The sequence below is a fragment of the Panthera tigris genome, chromosome E2 (assembly GCF_018350195.1).
Source record: "Panthera tigris isolate Pti1 chromosome E2, P.tigris_Pti1_mat1.1, whole genome shotgun sequence".
Taxonomy (NCBI): Eukaryota; Metazoa; Chordata; class Mammalia; order Carnivora; family Felidae; genus Panthera; species Panthera tigris.
In genome coordinates this window covers 5,630,725-5,644,574 of record NC_056674.1, presented here as the reverse complement: position 1 = coordinate 5,644,574, position 13,850 = coordinate 5,630,725, and the positions used below count along the sequence as shown (strand labels likewise).

General features: G+C 40.4%; 2 pseudogenes; one reads left to right on the top strand and one right to left on the bottom strand.

Moving 5' to 3' along the window:
- Positions 1-1,223: 1,223 nt before the first annotated feature.
- LOC102954964 lies at positions 1,224-4,797 on the top strand (annotated as a pseudogene).
- An 8,688-nt stretch (positions 4,798-13,485) lies between these two features.
- On the bottom strand, positions 13,486-13,582 carry LOC122234456 (annotated as a pseudogene).
- Positions 13,583-13,850: the final 268 nt, after the last annotated feature.

Sequence of the window (13,850 nt, the reverse complement as noted above, 5' to 3'; positions counted from 1 at the left end):
ATCAGTGATATTTATCAACTTAAGGACATCCTAATATTACTTTTTTTTGTCATTGTCACCTATAAAATTCTGCCAAATATCTTGGTTTGCAGTTACCAACATGATCATCTGTCTTCCTCCTTAATTTCTTTTTCTTTCTTCCTTTCTTTCCTTCTTTTTTTTTTTTTTTAAGTAAACTGTCCCTCCACGTTGGGGCTTGAACTCACAACTCAAGAATTACATGCTTTACAGACTTAGCAGCCAGGTGCCCCTATGCTGTAATCTTTTATTGGTGACAGTATTTGCAAATATATTTAATAATTTGGGATCCCTTATGTATGTGAGATTTGTTAAATATTGGTGGCAATCTTTGTAAGATATTGGGAAATTATTTGCAAGCATTATTCTTTTGAAGTATAGTAAACATAACATTTGTGAATGGCCCAAGTAACATGGATCTATCTGATAGTGAAGAATAATAGAGTATCACTGATAAACTATCATCTGGTGCTGTCTTTGTGAAAGACTTCCTGTACAAATATTGCTGTTTCCGCCCCTCCCCCCTCCCCCCCCCACTGGCCCGTGCACAGGGTTCACTTCAGAATTTGTACTTCTTCTGGGGCAGTACCATGAAGTACACATTCCTAGAAATGTCCACGTCGACTGGACTTTCCAGTTAACTGCACCGAGTTGTACAAAGCATATCTAATGATTTGTGATACATGTTTGTTGCATCACAGCCTTCCTTTCGCTCTTCTTGAAAAATCCTCCCTGGGTCTTTTGTATCCTTACTTGTCCCTGCTCAGAACGTGCCTTATTTTTCAGCTTAGGAGCCTGAGCATAAACAGACAATTATATTTCAAGGACGGTGACAATTCTCCAGGAAGTGCAGGGTCTGATTAAATACTTGTGCTTCACTGCTCTTCTCTCCTGGGCCAGATCTGAACATTTTTCTATTTCTACCAAGTGAGACTCTGTCTATCCCCAGCTATTATGGAAAAGGAAAACACTCCTCCAAAACATTCAGTCTGTCTCTTTGGAGAGGCTAACTAGAAACTCTAATTGTTTCTGGGAATTGGGAACTGGAAGGATTTTTTTTTTTTTTAAGATTAACTTCATTAATTTAATTTCAGCTGCCACATTGTACAGTGTCATTGCAACTGCCCGCAAAGTGATGATTGTAGTTCTGTGGAGAGTTGAGATCACAGAATCACAGACTCTTATCATAGGGTCTGGCTGCCTCCCTCCCACATGAGCAAAGGGTGTCATGACTGTCACACTGAGCTCACTGTCCCAGCAGCAGGAAAGAGATACGTGAGTATTTTTCTGTTTCAGCCTGAGACACAGATTATGTTTGGAGATGAGGTATATCACAGTCCGGGGAAATGCTCCTGTCTGGGGAAGGGATTCTTCTGAGGGTAGAAAGTGACACAGAAACAGTCCCATACAGGAAGAAATAATATTTTCTGAGGCACAGGCTGAACTTGGGGAGAGGAACCAGAGGTCTGAGACCCTATATCAATCTCCAGTTGTTCCTAATGTTTATCTTACTGTGATCTTCACTGATGATGATAGTTGGGCTTCATTCTGAGCATTAGTGGATTCTGGCTTTTATGATCCTTAAGACTATAACTCAGAAGTTAATCTGTTCTATAGAAATCATGGAGTGATTTCCAGGATTAGCATTGTTATTTCAGTAAGACTTGTGTAGATGTGATGAGTTTGATGGAGCTCATTGAACCATTCCTCCCTGTACGAACAGTGTGGTCAAGTGACACTTGCTGGCGTGTGATTTTTCTGTTACTTAGGTTTGGTGTGTTTAATGGAGGTGTTAATTATCTCTCTCTTTTTTTTTTTTTAACGTTTATTTATTTTTGAGACAGAGAGAGACAGAGCATGAACGGGGGAGGGTCAGAGAGAGGGAGACACAGAATCTGAAACAGGCTCCAGGCTCTGAGCTATCAGCACAGAGCCCGACGCGGGGCTCAAACTCACGGACCGCGAGATCATGACCTGAGCCGAAGTCGGACGCTTAACCGACTGAGCCACCCAGGCGCCCCTTATCTCTCTTTTGAAAATACCCATAGTCTATTGATCAAGGTGGGACAGTTTTCCTCCATGAAGTTAGTGAAGCAGCCTTCAAGGAAAAGTTAACTTGAGGGTTTAGATGGCAGAGTAAACAAAGGACTTGGCATTTTTCAATCACAAATGTGCCTTCTGATATTTTCTCTAGCTTGTAATACTCTAATGTGTCATTTTCAGACTCACCCCTGTGTTCTCCTATTTGAATTTTTTCAGCGCATAAGATTTCATGTCTCAAATTCCATCTTGCATAGGACTTGTTTTATATTTTTATATGTTTTATATTTTTACATGAAATAAAGACTAATTGAGTTTTTATCCTAAACATATTTCAGTACTTACTTAAATTTCAAATTCAACTGCTTAGGAGAAAAAAAAAAACCATAGTATGCAATAATTTATATGGTAGATCTCACTGGAAAAAATAAATGATATGATTCATTACTTTGCTATCCCCATATTAACCCATATTCTAATTTTTTTTTTTTTTAGCTAAATTGTTTTTTAATGTTTATTTATTTGGGGGGTGGGGGAGGGAACAGAGCACAAGTGGAAGAGTTGCAGAGAGAGAGGGAGACACAGAATCTGAAGCAGGCTTCAGGCTCCGAGCTGTCAGCACAGAGCCCGATGCGGGGCTCGAACTCAGGAACTTCAGGATCATGACCTGAGCCAAAGTTGGACCCTTAAGTGACTGAACCACCCAGGCGCCACTGACCTATATTCTACAGTCAATTTGATACTGGAGAATTATTTAGTGCATCTGCATTGTAAGACCTTCGATGGTCTTGCTAGTGGTGCTAGTCAATAGCCTAAATACTAAAAAAATAATTAATTAGCACAATTAAACGTAAAATACAGCAAGTTTCAAATATGACAATGTGTAAGTATATTTGGATTATTTAAAGAATACAAGATCTGAGAAAGTAGTACGATGCCAACGGCCAATGTCACTGCAACCCGGCTACTCAGGTTCAAACCATGGCTCTACTACTAACATTTAGTTGAGTCACTTAACCTCTTTTCAGCTAAATTCTCCTTATCTGGGGGCACCTGGCTGGCTCAGTCAGTAGAGCTTATGACCAACTCTTGATCTCTGGGTAGTGAGTTTGAGCCCCACGTTGGGAGTTAACAACAACAACAAAAACACTATAAATTCTCCTCATCTATAAAAGGAAGATAATGTTAGGTACTAACTTGGAGAGTTGTAAATATTAAATGTTATAAATAAAGCATTAATAACAGAGACCCATACATTGCAAGTGCTGTATAAGGAAATACATCAAACTTGGAAAAATCTCTTAACAAAAGAAGAATATATATTAGAAATAAGTTATCAGGGAAAAGTAAGAGTAAGTAGAGATTTTGGGATTTAATTTTCTTGAAAATTGTAGCCCATTCCCGGTGTCTCCACACAGAATCCTCTTATTTGCGAAAGTGAATATTGAGCCCTGGAAAATAACTGAATGACGTCTGTGGATTTGAAAATTGCAGTAATCTTCCTGGTCCAGATTACCATTGGAATCCTGAGGAATTTCTCACTCTTACATCATTATACGTCCCTTTGCTTCAGTGAAGGTAGGTCAAGATCCACAGATGTGATTTTCAGGCACTTGACTGTAGCCAACTCTTTGGTATTCTCTCGAGAGGAATCCCGGAGACCATGGCAGCTTTTGGGTTGAGATATTTTCTCAATGACTTTGGATGCAAAGTTGTTTTCTATATGCACAGAGTGGCCAGGGGTGTGTCCATTGGCACTACCTGCCTCTTGAGTATCTTCCAGGCCATCACCATCAGTCCCAGGAGTTCCAGGTGGGCAGAGATGAAAGCAAAAGCCCTGAAGTACATTGGCCCCTCCACCATTTTGTGCTGGATTCTGCACATGTTGGTAAATATCATAGTACCTATGTATGTGATTAAAAAATGGAGTAATGAAAACATCACAACTATAGACTTTAAGTACTGTTCAGCTACACTTCATGACAAAGGTACAGACTTCCTATGTGCAACTGTCACATCCATCCCTGATGTTTTGTGTTTGGGGCTCATGTCCTGGGCCAGCGGCTCCATGGTTTTCATCCTTTACACACACAAGCAGAGGGTCCAACACATTCATAGGAACAACCTGTCATCTAGATTCTCCCCTGAGACCAGAGCCACTCAAACCATCCTTGTCCTGGTAAGCACCTTTGTATCTTTTTATACCCTCTCTTCCATCATTTACATTTGTTTTTCTTATTTTGGCAAGACCACTTGGTGGCTGGTGAACACCTCTGCCTTAATCAATATCTGTTTCCCAACTGTCAGCCCCTTTATTCTCTTAAGTTGTAACCCCTGTGTATCTAGACTCTTCTGTACATGTACTGGAAGAAATACACAACTACCCCATCTCACCAGAAACATATAAATTGTATGTTTTTTACCATGTTTGGTCATTGATATACTCATTCCCAGTAGAATCCTACACACAATTACAAGCCAGTCTCCTTGTAGATTGAGTTGTGAAAAAGACAGGAAGAGCATCTGTTTCAGTAACAACTGAAATATGAAAATACTTCTGGAGAAAGATGAGCATGTAAAATACTTTCAGGTAAACATTAGAGCAATGAATTGCAGAAGACAAAGGAAAACAAGCAAGAAGACATGTCAGCTGATACTTAGAAAGTGTGCAGGTAGGAAGCAAACAGACGTTTTGTTTCATCAAGTTAAATGTATGTGGGGAGTCTTTAGAAGGTAGATTGTTCTGGGGTGCCTGCGTGGCTCAGTCAGTTAAGCCTCTGACTTCAGCTCAGGTCATGATCTCACCATTCGTGGCTTCGAGCCCCATATCGGGCTCTGTGCTAGCAGCTCAGAGCCTGGAGCCTGCTTCAGATTCTGTGTCTCCCTCTCTCTCAGCCCCTTCCCCACTCATACTCTGTCTCTCTCAAAAATAAATAAACATTAAAAAAAAAATTTTTTTTAGAAGGTAGTTTGTTCTAAGTCTTGATGCCAGTTGGCTCTGTTAACAAGAAACGGATTTAGGGTCATCTCCTACATTTCCGATTTTATGAAGCAATTTTAAGGAGGAGTCTTTCATCAAACTTGGAGCAGCTAGAGTAGTAGCATTTGGAAGTTATTGATTGTACTATTATTTATATCAGTATACTTTCACTTTTTTTTTTTAATGTTTCTTCATTTTTGAGAGAGACAGAGTGTAAGCAGGGGAGGGGCAGACAGAGAAAGAGACACAGAATCCCAAGCAGGCTCCAGGCTCCAGCACAGAGCCTGATGTGGAGCTCGAACTCACAACCGTGAGATCATGACCTGAGCTGCAGCCGGACGCTCAACCGACTGAGCCACTCAGGTGCCCCTCACATATAGTTTCTAATATTTTGCATTATAATTTGAAACTGACATTTATTGTCTTATTCAGATTGTTCCAGCTTTGGCCATTTGGCATACTCGGATATGTATATACTTTTTAACTTTCTTACTTTCTGTCAGTACAAGATACTCATGTTCATCTTATATATGTTTTCTTTTTTTTTTTAATATGTATATATTTAAATGTTTATTATTTTGAGAGGGAGAGAGAGAATCCCAATCAGGCTTCATGCCCAGTGTGGAGTCTGACACAGGATCGGATCCCACCTTCTGAGATCATGACTTGAGCCGAAATCAAGAGTCTGATGTTCAGCCTCCTGAGTCACTCAGGTGTCCTTCTTTACTTTTGAATGGCTTAAATACTATTGGTTTACCTATGAACATAGCCTCCTCACTGTTAAGCCATGTCATCAGGGTACGTTTGTGTGTGTTTGTTGGCGGGGGGGGGCTCTTTGATAGATTATCCCTGTTGTTTCTTCCATCAATATTATTCAGTTTAGAATTTATTCTACATGGGTCAAACCCCATTTTGGGCATAGAGTTTACTTAAACAAAAAAACAAACAACCTCATTAGAATGTACTGTCTCATTTTGATTAATAAAATCAGTTTCTTTTATGGTATCAATGAATATTATTTAAGGTATTCAATATGTAAGTGTTTTGTACAGTTTTATTACATTTCATATCTTCATTATAATTTATTTATAAATATATAATGCTTTTTTCTAATATGTTTAGATTTTTAAACTTCATCTTTTGTTTACTTTCTAAAGAGAACATTTCTAACATACTGGATTCTGTGTGTCGTGTACGTATGTGTATGTGTGTGTATCCGTATATGTATGCATAACAACATGTGTGCGTGTTTATACGTGTGAAAGTGTGTATTTGCATGCATATATTTTCATAAAAACTCTGATGATGATTGTTGGAATTTGTTCCAAGCAGTAATAAAGTCTAACTTTTATGATCCTTAAGACTATGACTCGTAAATTAATTTGCTATTCAATCTGCTCTACAGAAATCACAGAGAAATTTGCATGATTAGTATAGTTGCTTCACAGCAGTTCTGTGCATGTAATAGGGAGTTGGAAGGAGCTCACTGAATCATCTACCTCTGTGCACCCAATGTGATTGAGTGGAAATTGCTGAAGTATAACTAAGTCTCTCTTGAAAATATCTGTAATCTGTTGTTCATAGGGAGACAGTTTTCTCTTGTGAAGTTAGAGAAGACATTTGGAAAAGTTAACATCCCACTTGAGAGGTTCAGATAGGAGAAAAATTAAGGGTTTCAGCATTTTTCGGGCTCAAATATGTTTGCTTAGGATTCTTGCTCCCTCTCCCTCTGCATACTTCCTCTCAAAAAAAAAAAATCTAATGTTATTTTAAGGTTCATCCTGTATTTCTCATTTCAATTTATTGAATGAACAAAATGTAATGCCTTGAATTTCCATGTTGCATTATTGTCTTATATCTTATTCCCAAATCACTTATTATTTTCAGTTAATTTTTTCTAAAATATATATATAATATTTTTAAATATATATATATATATATATATAAGTTATATATAACTCTAGTGATGATTACTTTCTACCATAAAATATTTTATCACTTACTTGAATTTCATATACCATAAATTAGAATGAAACCTAGATTATACATAATTTTTATAGTTGGTCTCATTGAGAAACAAATGTGATAGAATTATTTATGTTGCTATCCAAATGTGGACCTTTAGTATATAAACCCAATAGAAAATTATTCAGCATTTTATTAAGACCCTTGAATGGTCATTGACAGGTAATATATATCTATATCATATTTACATGAAAATGATAAATTAGCACAAACTTATAAATCAATTTATAATATTGTATTCAGTTGACCCTTGAACCATGGTTTTTGAACTGCATAGGTCTACTTATGTGTAGATTTTTTATAGTACAGTACTGCAAATGTATTTTTCTTATGGTTTTCTTAATAACATTTTCTTCTAAGTTTATCGTAAGAATAGATTATATAATATGTATGAAGATGTAAAACAGTACATAATACATATAACATACAAAATAGGTGTTAATAGACTTATGGTTTTGGTAAGGCTTCTGGTCAACATTAGTTGAGTTTTGGGAGAATCAAAAGTTATGGGGCACTGGGTAGCCCAGTCGGTTGAGGGTCTGACTCGATTTTGGCTCCGGTCGTGATCTCTCAGTCACGAGACCAAGCCTCGCATGGGGCTCCATGCTGGCCATGGAGCCTGCTTAAGATTCTCTTTCTCCCTCTGCCCCTCCCCCATTCATGCATTCTCTTTCTCTCTCCCTCTCTCTCAAAAAAAAAAAAAAAAAAAAAAAGTTATACATGCATTTTCAACTGCACAGCGGGTTGACAGCCCAAATACCCATGTTGTTCAAGGGTCACCTATAGTAACAGTTTGGGGGCAAAAGATACGAAACTGTTTTTGTTTAATGAAGAGTTATATTGCTTTTGAAATCACCAAGGAAGCACACTGGATAACTTCAGAATAACAGCAACAACAAAAGGATATTAACTTAAACATGCCAATAATGTAATGTAATTCTCTATAATTAAATTACAAGCAGTTACAATTTCTAATGTAAATTTTTATTTTGGAATAAATTTATATGTGCATATAAGTAGCAAAGATAATACAGAAACTTCCTATATACCTTCTCACTGAGTGTATCCACATATTAATGTTGTACATTACCAAGATACTTCTTTCTATTTGTTTGTTTATATAATCCCTATCCCCAATGTGGGGCCCAAACTCATGACCCTGAGATCAAGAGTCCCATGCTCTACTGACTGAGCCAGCCAGGCACCCCTATGACACCATTGACAAAACTGAGGACCAGCATTGGCGCAGCACTGTTAATTTACTTCACGCTTTATTTGCATTTCACCAGTTGTAACAATATATTTTCATGTTCCAGGATCCATTTCAGAATACCACATTTTCGGGGCGCCTGGGTGGCGCAGTCGGTTAAGCGTCCGACTTCAGCCAGGTCACGATCTCACGGTCCGTGAGTTCGACCCCGCGTCAGGCTCTGGGCTGATGGCTCAGAGCCTGGAGCCTGTTTCCGATTCTGTGTCTCCCTCTCTCTCTGTCCCTCCCCCGTTCATGCTCTGCCTCTCTCTGTCCCAAAAATAAATAAACGTTGAAAAAAAAATTAAAAAAAACAAAACAAAACAAAAAAAAAAAAACAGAATACCACATTTTCTTTAGTCATCATATCACCTCAGTGTCCCTTGTGCTGTGTCAGTATTTTAACCCTTCCTAGTTTTTCATGGTTTTAGTGAGTTAGGGGAAGTCTGGTCAGGTGTTATTTTTGCATGTCACTAAAGTTGAGTTTGTCTGATTATTTTTTAATGATTAGAATATGTTCATAGATTTTTAGAAGAATATCCCAATCTCCTGTCATATCATATCGGAGATTCAGGAAATAATCTTGATGTATCACTGGTGCTGTTAACCGTGATCCCTTGGTTCAGCTGATGCTTGCCAGGTATCTTCATGAAATTACTGTGTTCCCATTTCCATACTTATTTAGAAGTCACTAAGTTCATCCCAAAACAAAACCAAGGGGAGTTAAATTAATGCCTTTTTCCTGAAAGGAGGCATATATATGTGTACGTATATGTATATATCTGTGTGTGTGTGAGAATATATGTATATTCTCTTTAGCATTTTTCTGCCAGGAAGATTTGTCCCTTCCTCATTTATTTGTTTATTCAATTATTTATTCATGTCAGCATGAACTCATGTATGTTAACTTACAGTAGGTATTATAATCCAGTATGATGCTATTTATTTTATCGCTCAAATTATTCCAGCTTTGGGCATCAGGAGTCCTTAAAGGTTTTCTTTCATGTGGCTTTGATATGTTCCAATTTTTTTTGGGGGGGGGGGTTGGGAAGTTTCCATTTTTATACCAGTATAAGATGCTTACAGACTCTCAGGTCTGTCCCAGACCTAGAATCATGTATTTCCCCAAAGAGGGTTTTGGTTTTTTTTTAATGTTTATTTTTGAGAGAGAAGGAGAGAGAGCACGCACACAAGCATGAGCAGGGGAGGGGCAGAAGAGAGGGGGACAGAGGGTCTGAAGTGGACTCTGTGCTGACAGTGTGGAACCCGATGCAGGGCTCGAACCCACAAACTACAACATCATGACCTGAGCTGAAGTCAGATGCTCAACTGACTGAGCCACCCAGGCACCCTCCCCAGTGAGTTTTTTATTAGCTATTTAAAGATGTGAGGAAATACAAGTACCTAAAGGACAGAGATCAAAGGCCTGTGGCAGCACAAAGTCCAGGAAGACACAGGCATGCACATACAACCCAAGGGACGATGAGCACAACCTGGTCGGTTAGTGCAGTTATAATCTGCTTTATTACTTAACACCGATCATGACTTACCTTGTGTACGAGACAACACAACACAACTCACAGACATGTGGATGGCACTGCCGTCAAAGGCTTCCTTCTGTTCCCAGCTGTCCTCTGTTGTGGTCCTTTTGCTCATTTCAAACACAGCTGTGAAGACACCTTCATGCTCAGCTAGAATAATTCCTGATGCCGCCCCGTGAGAGATGCCCAAAGGAGAGGTGTGTCGTTGTTCTAAAGCTCTGCCATTTGGACCAAGTGTCTCCGGAGAGTGAACCTGGTTGCGGCAGGACACTTGAGTGCATTGTCTTGACTCAGACCTGGCTGCAGGGACCTGGGCTGGAGGGAGACTCCACTCACCCGCTCCAGGCCTTCAGACCACAGATCATCCTGTGACGCCATGGACTGGGGAGGAAGCTGTGGACTGGGGAGTTTCTGGAGGACAGAATTCTGGCCCTGAGTCCCCTTCACCCACTGTGCAGTCACCATGGACTTCTGTCTACCCACACATGTGTACTAAGCAATGACACACCGCTCCCCAGCAATAGACACACACACACACACACACACACACACACACGCACACACACACACACATACACCTCCCCTCTCAAGAAGAGGGGCCACAGAGCCTGTGCTCTTAGAAATTCCACCCAATGTCCATCAACTGATGAATGGATAAAGAAATTGTGGTTTATATACACAATGGAATACTACGTGGCAATGAGAAAAAATGAAATATGGCCTTTTGTAGCAACGTGGATGGAACTGGAGAGTGTGATGCTAAGTGAAATAAGCCATACAGAGAAAGACGGATACCATATGGTTTCACTCTTATGTGGATCCTGAGAAACGTAACAGAAACCTATGGGGGAGGGGAAGGAAAAAAAAAAAAGAGAGATTAGAGTGGGAGAGAGCCAAAGCATAAGAGACTCTTAAAAACTGAGAACAAACTGAGGGTTGATGGGGGGGTGGTAGGGTGGGTGATGGGTATTGAGGAAGGCACCTTTTGGGATGAGCACTGGGTGTTGTATGGAAACCAATTTGACAATAAATTTCATATATTGAAAAAAAAAAAGAAATAATAGCAGAAATCTTGGTAATCCTGGAAGGAAACAGAAAAATAAGAGATTTTCCATCACCTCCCTTTTCTTGGAATATTCACTTTACCAATCTTGTCATTTGTTTCTCCATATCTTTGAAATATATGTAAATCTTTTTAAGCTGAAGAAAGCTTTCTTCAACTTTCAGGTTGGCGAATATCTTTCTCAAATGCATGGGATCTAGCTCTTTGACATGTGAACATCAAGGGATAGCATGCCAACTGCTCCGTTTCTGCATGAAGGGTAGGAGCCTAAGTCCAGCAGGAAAAAGTTCTATGGTGCAAAAAAATTCTTCCTGTCCTAAAGATGTGGGTTTACTGTAACTTGGAATAGGCCAGTCAGCACACAGACAGTCACCCCAAATAGCAAATGCTGTCCAATCCTCTTACTTGAGGCCTGTTATTTACCTTATCACACAAATATGATAAGTATATGTATCTGCTTGGCTATCCAAAAACGTTAGATTTCTTTTGGTCTTTAATCACTTAGTGGATTGCCTGTAATTGGCATCACATTCCAGTTTAATGCTTATTCTGTAATAAAAGTGTTCTCTTTCTCTTCTGCTTTTGGCTGGAGGTTTTCTGGTTTGGGAGGACATTTTGTTTTTAATTCTGTTCCCCTCACCACTGACCAGAACTACCAATCCCCACCTAACCACTTCAGGTGCCCATTAGACCCCCTCTGGAGGAGCATTTCACAGAGTACCTCTTCCCAATTCCTTCTGGGGCTTCCAGCTCTAACCCATAGATGTGCAGCACAGAGCTCAGATGCCCCAAAATCCGCACGCAGGAAGATGTCTTTGCTTACATGAGTCCTACTGTCTCCACTAGAGCAAAGTTAGACCAGATTCCAATGAAGACAACATCACAGGGTGACCATCAGCAGTTCCAGCTTGTTTTAATGTTCACACCTAAAACTGATGGAGACAGTGGGGCTTGGGAATCCCAGGGAGATAAGTGCATGCACCAAGTTGACCTGAGGTTCTGAACTGCCTCCATCTGTTGCCCAAATGTCCGTACATGTGAAGAGAATACCTGCTGCTTCCCTTTCCCTACAGAGACCTAACACTGCAGATTCAAATTCTTTTTTTTTTTTTAAGTTTATATTTGTTTATTTTGAGAGAGAGAGAGAGCAAGCAGGGGAGGGACAGAAAGGGAGACAGAATCCCAAAGAGGCTCCCTGCTGCAGAGCCCCATGTGGGGCTGGAACTCACGAAACATGGGATCATGACCTGAGCCAAAGTCAAGAGTTGTATGCTCAACCAACGGAGCCACCCAGTCACCCCTGCAGCAACAAGTTCTGCATCCAGTGCATGGGGATCTTTAAGATGGGTTAGAGCATCATCTCCCCTCGGGACTCCCTCCTATCTCTGTAGCAACCACAAAGATAGAGGTACAATTCCACCTAGAATCTGCACACAGAGTCTCTTCTCTACTTGGGATTCATGAGAGAAGGCAAGATTTTTGAGCACATGCAGGTAATCCAGGGGACATGTTTTCTTGAGCTTGGCAGATGGACAGAGACATGAAGTCAAAGTCCTCACCGGAATGGGCCCCCAGTGTTGTCCAGATTTCATTCAGTGATCTGCTGCAGCTGTGTGAGGTGCTCCTGCTGTCCAGTTCAGTGCCAACAAATATGGGCAGCAAAAGCAGCCCTTTTCAGGGACGTAAGCCCTGCCTTGATGCCATGTCAAGAGGGGAGAAGGTCCCTAGGCATGGGAGGTCAGGACTCAAAATATCCAGAGCCATGACCACGATTAAACCTAAGTGTAAACTGTGTTACTGGTGTAGAGACATCTTACATAAGAGTGTCCTGCTCAGGGACAGGCTGTATCACACCTGGGGCCATGGGTGCTCTCAACCTAGCAGATCCAAGATCTACCTGATGCCACAGACCCACCCCTAGTCTCTCCTCTTCATCACTCTGGAGGCAGCAGGTCAGTCTCACTGGGGACACTCTCTCCAGCACCGGGGACTGTTTAGGATGTGGGGAATATTGTGTGCAGACTGGGGTCAGGATGACAACAGTATTTGAATTTGCTTCTATCTCAGTGGAGGTGGGGTGAGTCATTCAGGGTCCTCTTCTTCCCCCATAGAAGGAATCTCCATGGCACCCAGGTGTGAGTTAGTCCAGGTTCCTTGTTCTGGGATGAACACTGAGGAGGCTTGCAAACTGCTAGAGAAAGTGATTGTGTCTACTTAATGTGGTCATGAGAAAAACAGATGAAGAGCAATGGCCCCTACCATCTAGAGACTTCCAGTCTAGAGCAAATGGTTACACGGTTGAATTCCAGACTGTGGGGTCAGTGCAAGGAAGGGGTGGTTCACGGGACTATGGGTTCATTTCTCTGTGGTTTTATGAGTACTCTTGTGGCCCCTGAAGGCCATCCACAAAGAAAAGAGTTTTGTAGTCGTAGTATTTGTTTACCTTGTTAAGAATAAGATCTACTTGACCCTTAAACATCACGGAGGTTGGGGGCACTGACCCCACGGTGATGAAAATCTGTGTGTCACTTTTGAGTCCCTAAAAACTTAGCTCTTTTTTTTTTTTTTTTTTAATATGGAACGCTTCATGGATTTGCATGTCATTCTAGGGGCCATGCTAATCTGTACTATTCCATTTTTAGTATATGTGCTGCAGATGTGAACACCCAAACGCTTGACTCTTACCAGGCTACTGTTGACTGGAAGCCTTACCAATGACATAAACAATCGATTAACATGTATCTTGTGTGTTATATGCACATTATATACTAGAGTCTTAACAATAAAGAAAGCTAGAGACAGTGTTCAGGAAATCAAAAGGAAAATACAGTACTGTACTGTATTTGTTGAAAAACATCCATGTCTCAGTAGTCTGGTGCAAATTCAAACCCATGTTTTTCAAGGGCCAACTTTAGTTTCTGGTGGGATTGTCCC